General features: G+C 50.8%; 1 non-coding gene across 1 annotated transcript; it reads right to left on the reverse strand.

The window, feature by feature from the left end:
* Positions 1–2,216: 2,216 nt before the first annotated feature.
* LOC136638374 (U4 spliceosomal RNA) lies at positions 2,217–2,353 on the reverse strand. The gene has a single exon (XR_010793599.1). It is a non-coding gene; the product is annotated as a U4 spliceosomal RNA (small nuclear RNA).
* Positions 2,354–8,069: the final 5,716 nt, after the last annotated feature.

Here is an 8,069-nt window from a genome sequence, read left to right on the forward strand (position 1 = left end):
TCCCCCCAATTTTGGGCGGGGGAGGAGGGATAGATGAGGGATATGATCTCATTGATGAGGGTTGCTGATCTCTTGACTAAGATATGCAACTTGTCCCTCAAAACGGCCACGCCGATCTTTAAAAAGGGAAAGAGGGGGGACCCAGGAAACTATAGGCCAGTCAGCCTAACATCCACACCGGGTAAGATGGTGGAATGCCTCATCAAAGATAGAATCTCAAAGCACATAGATGAACAGGCCTTGCTGAGGGAGAGTCAGCATGGCTTCTGTAAGGGTAAGTCTTGCCTCACAAACCTTCTAGAATTATTTGAAAAGGTCAACAGGCATGTGGATGCGGGAGAACCCGTGGACATTATATATCTGGACTTTCAGAAGGCGTTTGACACGGTCCCTCACCAAAGGCTACTGAAAGAACTCCACAGTCAGGGAATTAGAGGACAGGTCCTCTCATGGATTGAGAACTGGTTGGAGGCCAGGAAGCAGAGAGTGGGTGTCAATGGGCAATTTTCACAATGGAGAGAAGTGAAAAAGCGGTGTGCCCCAAGGATCTGTCCTGGGACCGGTGCTTTTCAACCTCTTCAGAAATGACCTGGAGACAGGGGTGAGCAGTGAAGTGGCTAAGTTTGCAGATGACACCAAGTTTTTCCAAGTGGTGAAGACCAGAAGTGATTGTGAGGAGCTCCAGAAGGATCTCTCCAGACTGGCAGAATGGGCAACAAAATGGCAGATGCACTTCAATGTCAGTAAGTGTAAAGTCATGCACATTGGGGCAAAAAATCAAAACCTTAGATATAGGCTGATGGGTTCTGAGCTGTCTGTGACAGATCAGGAGAGAGATCTTGGGGCGGTGGTGGACAGGTCGATGAAAGTGTCGACCCAATGTGCGGCGGCAGTGAAGAAGGCCAATTCTATGCTTGGGGTCATTAGGAAGGGTATTGAGAACAAAACGGCTAATATTTTAATGCCGTTATACAAATCTATGGTAAGGCCACACCTGGAGTATTGTGTCCAGTTCTGGTCGTCGCATCTCAAAAAAGACATAGTGGAAATGGAAAAGGTGCAAAAGAGAGCGACTAAGATGATTACGGGGCTGGGGCGTGTGATTGGTCTGTGGAACTCCTTGCCACAGGATGTGGTGATGGCGACTGGCCTGGGCGCCTTTAAAAGGGGATTGGACAGGTTTTTGGAGGAAAAATCCATTAAGGGGTACAAGCCATGATGTGTATGCGCAACCTCCTGATTTTAGAAACAGGCTGTGTCAGAATGCCAATGCAAGGGAGGGCACCAGGACGCAGGTCTCTTGTTATCTGGTGTGCTCCCTGTGGCATTTGGTGGGCCATTGTGAGATACAGGAAGCTGGACTAGATGGGCCTATGGCCTGATCCAGTGGGGCTGTTCTCATGTTCTTTGGGGCAGGAGAAAAGGAGCCAGGGGAGCACTGGCTCCTGCCACTAATGAGGGGCTAATTATATTGGCAACCTTCAGTCTGGAAAGACTATGGTATCGCGCTCTGAAAGGTGGTTCTGGCCTGAGGGGCCAATGCATGACCATAAAGAGGATCAGGGAAAGAAGAAGGGGGGTGGCAAGAGGGTGAAACAAGGATAAGGCAGAAGACAGAGGACACAGGAGTGGTGTGGAGAGGGGCAAAGGAGAAGCAGGAGGAGGTGGAGATGAGACAAGAGAAGAGGATCTGGGAGGAGGGGACAGGGTGGAGAACGAGACAGAGGCAGTGCCATGGAAGGAGCTGGAAGGGCAAGAAGAGGGAGGAAGACAAGCTGGCAGAGGAAGACCTGGGCAGGTGGGACCAAGCGCAGCCTCCCAACAGGCTGCAGGAAGAGAGAAGCCAAGGAGAGACCCTTCCCCCACCCACAGCCCCTGGAAAGTTCAAGGCAGGACTCTGCCAGCCACCTCGGGGGCAGGGCAACTGATTGCCCCACCGTGGATTGGGAGACCCCTCCACTGCAAGACCCCACCCTATGGCTTGAGTTTGGCTGTGCCCTGCAGTACCTGCATCATCCCCTCCCTGGGAGTAGGGGCAGTGAGCTTCCACACAGAATCCACAACCACATTCAGAATTGTCCAGGGACCAAGAAAATCAACGGGTGAAGAAACTCATCAGGAGACGACTGTGTTTTCTGGTGAGGGGATCAAGCCCCACTGTTTGTTTGTAATTTGGTACCAATAAACCAAAAAAATAGAGACCCAGAGTGCCTTAGTTACAGTTGTGACCCTAAAATAGCCCATGCGATAAGCCACTAGTTTTCAAGTTGTGGTATTGGGAAAAGTCTCCAGTTATCAATAATCACTCCTTGGATTAACCTCATTGCTTATGATACTGCCCCTGTGCAAAGGTGGCTCAGAACACCTCCGTTTTGCTCTGGAGGCCTGGAAGGAAAAGGGGGAGGGACTGTTTTCAGGGCATGTTCAGGTGCCTGCAAAACCTAGTGCTTTGCACCCCCTCTTGCTATGCCACTGAGAGTATTCTATGTAAACCTCCAGAGGTTTGGGTGTTTCAGATGCTCCCATCTGTGAGTTGGGATGCGGACGGAAAGGAAAGGCACATTAGGCTTGGAGCAACAAAGAGGGCAGGCCAGGAGATGGATGTGTATGAACCAGTCTCTCCTCAGCACGACATCTACAATTGATTTCACACCTTGATGAAGTGATGGGTAGACCCCTCTGCAAGATTCTGGAATCCAAAAATATGGGATATTGCCTTTTGAATAGGCTTTGGTGGTCTATTTTATAGCTTTATTTGGATTTGATTCTTTATGTATCTTAATTGTTGTTAGCTGCCTTGGGTGCCCTCCGGGGAGAAAAGTAGGGCACCAATCGAAAAAATAAATAACTATAACAAATTATAAATAAACTTTATTTATTTGTTTATTTGTTATAAATAACACAGCAGCAGGCCTGAAATCCCGTGCATCGAGTCCAGTATTTCATAACGAACTTCTGTTTGTTTCACCATGACAACTAGTTGTAACTTCATCTTTACAGTGGGTCAGTCACTGGGTGTGTTGAGTAATCCATCTGAGCCTGTTTGGAGAGCTTGCGAAAGATGCTCGGGGGTCGGGCGCCCCCTTGTGTCCAATGCTGGGATGGCAGCTTCCCTCTTTCTCAATTTCCATACTTTCTATCAGCAGTTCCCAGAAGTGAAGAACACGTTTTGGTGCAAGTCCAGGATTTGTGCTGTGAGTAAACCTGAAATTCTTCCTGTTTGTTTGTGCTTGATGTGTGTGTGTTTCTTAGCACAAGCGAGGCTTTGAGAGACCCCAGAGTCCTGTTCTGGATTCCCCTTGAGGGGACCAGGGAGAAACCACTCAGGGTCTTCTCCTACAGCAGGAGTGGGATGTCATCAGGACTAAGCTGGAAATGGTTTCAGAGGACATGAACTGAGGCGTGTCTGGCTCAACAGGAGGCACAGTGAGGAATGTGCCAGGGGCACACATTACTCTCTGTATGCCATTGTCCTTTTCAAGCACTATTTGAGGGTGCAACACAATACACAGTTTCGAATGGAAGTGTTCTACAGAATTCAAAGAGATTTTCCCCTGGTTGTGCTGTGGGAAGCAGAAAGTAGTTCATGTTACAGCAGGCTATAAAAACCTGGGAGTAAACCTCTTTGATCACAGTGGGACTTCCTTCTGAGTAAATGTGCATACACTAGCACTATAATAAACTTGTTTATATTTATCTGGGATATTTTTAAATTCTGTTTTTGAATTTCTAGACACTTGTTTTAGAACTATTGCAAGCTATTCCAAGAGTTTGGGTGGAATGGGCCAGATCTTTAGATGACATGCACAATGTTTCAAGGTAGAAGTTAGTGGCAGAAAACACACACTTTCAATGAAACGTAAATTAGAGAAATTCAAAGAAGGTTGTTTTTATCTTGTTCAGATCTTCGAGGGCTTTGGCTATGGGAGGGCATCACTGTCCTGAGGTACATTAGAGAGTGTGCAGCATAGTGGTGGATCTGCTGCCCTACCCCACATTTGGGACAGTTTCTGTGTTCCTCTAAATGGTCCTTTCTCCCCTCTCCCCACACAACATTCATTTATTGCACATATTTGTATTCCACCTCTCACTTGGTAGGCATTCAAAGTGACTTGTGAACATATCCGAATGGAGTTGGTCTGCGACCCAAACACTTCCTTGAGTAACCTGTGTGAGTTTCCACCAGGTGGGATTTGTGACTGCAGGTTCACTGCAATGCAGGGCTCTGTTTGAGGCAAGAGAAGGGCCAGGCCTGGGGAGAGCAGCAGGGCTTCAGCCTCCAGATTGCCCTATACCTAGGATTCCCAACCCGTGGACTGCAGCGCCCTTCCAGGCGGTCCGCAACCTCTCTGGTGAAAAACGAAAAAAATGCCCTTCCAGGAAGAAAAAAAGCCTCTGCAGCGCCAGCAGCCAATCAGAGCAGCTCAGAGCCAATCAGAGCATGGCCTTTATCCATCTCCTGCCTCCCCCTCCCTTCCCTCCTTGTCTGTGAGCGCCCAGACAAGCTAAAAAGTGAAGCTCAGGTGCCTTGTAAGGTGTGCGCTTTTGTGCAGCCTCCTGGCTCAGCTGCATGCAGAGGAGAGGCACTCTGCGCCACTGCCTCCAGCCTGCTGCCTCCATTCCTTGACCCTGTGCCTTGAGGTGAGCCCCTGTAGCCTGGTTTTTCAGAGGACTGCAGTCAGCCTGGGAAGTCTCTTGGGAGGGTGGGGGGGCCGCCGCCGGAGGAGGGGGAGGAGGAGGAGGTAGGGGGGCCTGAGGAGGGGAGAAATGGGAGTAATGAGGAGGAGAAGGAACAGGCTCCCAAAGGCATCGCTGGCTGGGTGACTGGGGGGGGGGTTCCCAGTGAGTGGGTTTCTCTGGAGGTGATTTCCCTGGGAGTCCGGACTCCAGCTGGCCAGGGAACACAGAGGAAGGGAGTTGGAGGCAGTGTGGCAGCAGGAGAGGGGAGAAACCGTATGCTCAACCCCCAGCCCTGGTACCCCCTCCCCAGTTGCCAGGATTGGGCCCCCTGGATGTGCTCTTCTAACGACCAGGGGTGGAGCAAGGGATCCAGGCAACCAGGTTTTGGCACCCCTTTTGGAGAGGGAAACAGGCAGCCCCTCTGCTGTCTTACTGCAAGCTGCCCCCCTGGGGAGAAGCAATCCCAGAAGTTGCAGAACAGGCACCACCGTAGCCAAGTACAGCAGGTGCAACCCCTGACTCTTCCTCCTCAGAGAACAGCAGCAGCAGCTTTGTCCATGGGGAGCCCTCCCCCACCCCACACTTGGCCAGTTCCCTAGCTCCTCAGATTGCAATCTTATGCATGCTTACCTTGGAGTAAGCCCCATTGACTATAATGGGACTTACTTCTGAGTAGACATTCCTAGAATGGGGCTGTTAGTCACACTGTGGCTGTGATGGACTTCTCCAGAAATTTCTCCAATCCCCTTTTAAAGGCATCTAGTCTAGACACCATCATCATATCCTGGGGCAAGGAGTTCCACAGACTAATGGCAGATTGCCAGCTGTTGTTTTGTGGCTGCAGCCTACCTCTAGGCTTGTTCACACTCTCTTAGCTCCAACCAAAGTAGTCCACAGCTAGAGCATGACAGCAATTAGAACAGGAAGTGAAGAGAAGCTTCCCCCCCCCTAAAGACCTTGCAGTGCACACCAAAAGGACTTTTCTTCCTGAGACATGCAGCAGCCACTCTGAGATGTCGCTCTGAGCTGGTGCTTCTCCTTCAGGACCCACCTGCCTAAATTGTGTTGAACACTTTCCTAAGGACTCTGGACTCACAAGTGGGTGGAGCAGGGCCAGGGCTGTGTAACAAAAGGAACTGTGGAGGGATGTGTGTGCTTTTTGTTGGCCCATTTAACTACCTTGCATGACTTGTCTATAATCCCCTTGTGCTTACCCTCTCCCTTTTTGAGGTGTTTTTCCACACTTAAAAGAGGCAAGGGCTGTGCGTAATGTGGTCTGGTGTGGGGGAAAAGAGACTGGATAGAATTGGGTGGGTGTGAAAACCTCTGAGTTGGGGGAGGGGGAATTATTATGTGTTCCATGTAAACCCAAGACTTTCACAGCTAGTGAAGCAAATGCAAGCACAACCATCACATTAATTATTAAATAATCTTCTTATGTATTACAAATTTAATTGTATTTTTTGTGTGCGGGGGTGGTTGCATGTGTTGCCCGCCGTCTCCAAATTTTGCCTTAATGGTCCCTGAGCTCCTAAAGGTTGGGAACCACTGCCCTAGACTAATAGGAACTCAAACAGGATTTGTGAAGGGGGCACCTGTCCTTGCTCTGCTGATGCCTTCATGCAGCAGTGACTGCTTCTTGTCTACTTTTTCCTCCCAGGGACTGAAACATCGACGTGGCAAAGATTCTGTCTTCTGGTCAGATTCCTCTTTGAAAGAGCTCTTTGGTCTTATTTGCTCATGCGCCGAGGGGAGCATTTTTGGAAAATGTACATCCTACTAACATTCTTCTACTAAGAAGAGCTTGGGGTTGACCCAACTGGATGGCGGTCTCTCCCCTGCACTGGGCTTGTGATTAAGGAGGTCTGTGTCTGTGTGTGCGCATCGCATGTGAAGGTGCTGCAGTTTAATTAGACGGGGTGAAGGGGGGAGAGGGTTGTTCATCTCCATCACCCGCAAGGATGTTCTTGAAATCCTCTTTCAGTGCTTGTGTAGTGCATGTGGAGGAGCAGCCCAGACAATCCACCTCCAGTGTGATCAGGTGGCAACACTGGATGCAGGGGAAGGGGACAGGACACTGCCCAGGGATCCTCAGTCATGTGGGACTAGCCGGTGATCAGCCTGCTCAGGACAAGGATTTCTTGTGCTCCGTTTGATTCCCTTTTTAAAGTTGTGGGGCCTGCCTCTGCCTGGGGCATTGTGGTTTGGGGTGTGTCTTTTGCTCCAGCAGAGCTGCTGCCAGTCAATGCAGTGCAAGCCCACCCCCTCGTTCCACCTCTCAGCAGTTTGCATGCAAAAGGGACATCACCACCTCTCTCCCTCTGACCCATGATTCTTGCGCATCCTCCCAAAATCAGTGGCACAAATAAAGAGCCTGTAGAAAATCAGCATGAAAAATGTGAATGTGTTTGAAAAATGTTGGACACATAAACTAAGCCACCAGTTCAAATTAGGGCGTGTCTCGTCTCTTCTTGGAGCAGGTTCCTTACAAGACATAGGCTTGGAACAATGGGGCGCCACCCCCTTGCACTCCCCAAGGTCTAGACTTGAATCCAAACAGGAAAAAAGAAAATCTGGAAAACTGATAAAATGGTATGTTGCCTGTCGCCTAGGCCCAGCCCCGATGGCCAGGAGTTCCTCAGGAGCAGGGGTCTCCTCAGGGGTCGGGACCTCCTTGGGGGTAAGGCCTGAGTACTGTCAGCACTGGGGTCCGAGGCAGGACACCTACCTGGGAGTAGGGCCCAGTGCCTCCTGGGAGCAGCAAGCAGCCACTGGCCAGAAGGGGTGGGGCTGGCCCAGCCCAAGGCTGGCTTCATAAGGAGCCTGGGGAGCCTAGAGAGAGGCCCCTCCTCTCCAGGGGGGAGTAGGCTGGAGGGAAGGCCAAAGGGGATAGCAACCCTGGCCTAATTGGGAAGATCCAGACCCCCAAAGGGATTTTGCCTACTTCAGCCCTGGAGAGAAGGGACCAGGAGGGGGAACTCCCAGACCCAGGACACGCCTGGGCCCTGGAGGTGACTCCCGGAGCGCTGAGGTTACAGAGACAAGGACTCACAGCCAACTACACCCAATGGTGGCCAGCGGATCGAAGGGCAAGCACAGAGGTACCTGGGGCCTCCTAAGGCCAGCTAGTCTGACCCCGAACAACAGTACTGCAGCTCTCGAGAACCCCTACCCCTGGCCAAGAGACACCAATGGGAGAGCTCTGCCTGGAACCGTAAGGGGGTGGGAAGGGGTCGGAGAAAGAGCCTATCAGATTACGATGGCACGAGTCTGCGTAAGGTACGGTGGGCTGTGACATAATAGGCCCCATGAATGTCAAGCGGCTGACGCAAGTAAACCATCTGTGTAAAACAGCTGTATCTGCATGCCGTCCCTTTTTCCACCGATGA

This window comes from Tiliqua scincoides, chromosome 1, assembly GCF_035046505.1.
Source record: "Tiliqua scincoides isolate rTilSci1 chromosome 1, rTilSci1.hap2, whole genome shotgun sequence".
Taxonomy (NCBI): domain Eukaryota; kingdom Metazoa; phylum Chordata; class Lepidosauria; order Squamata; family Scincidae; genus Tiliqua; species Tiliqua scincoides.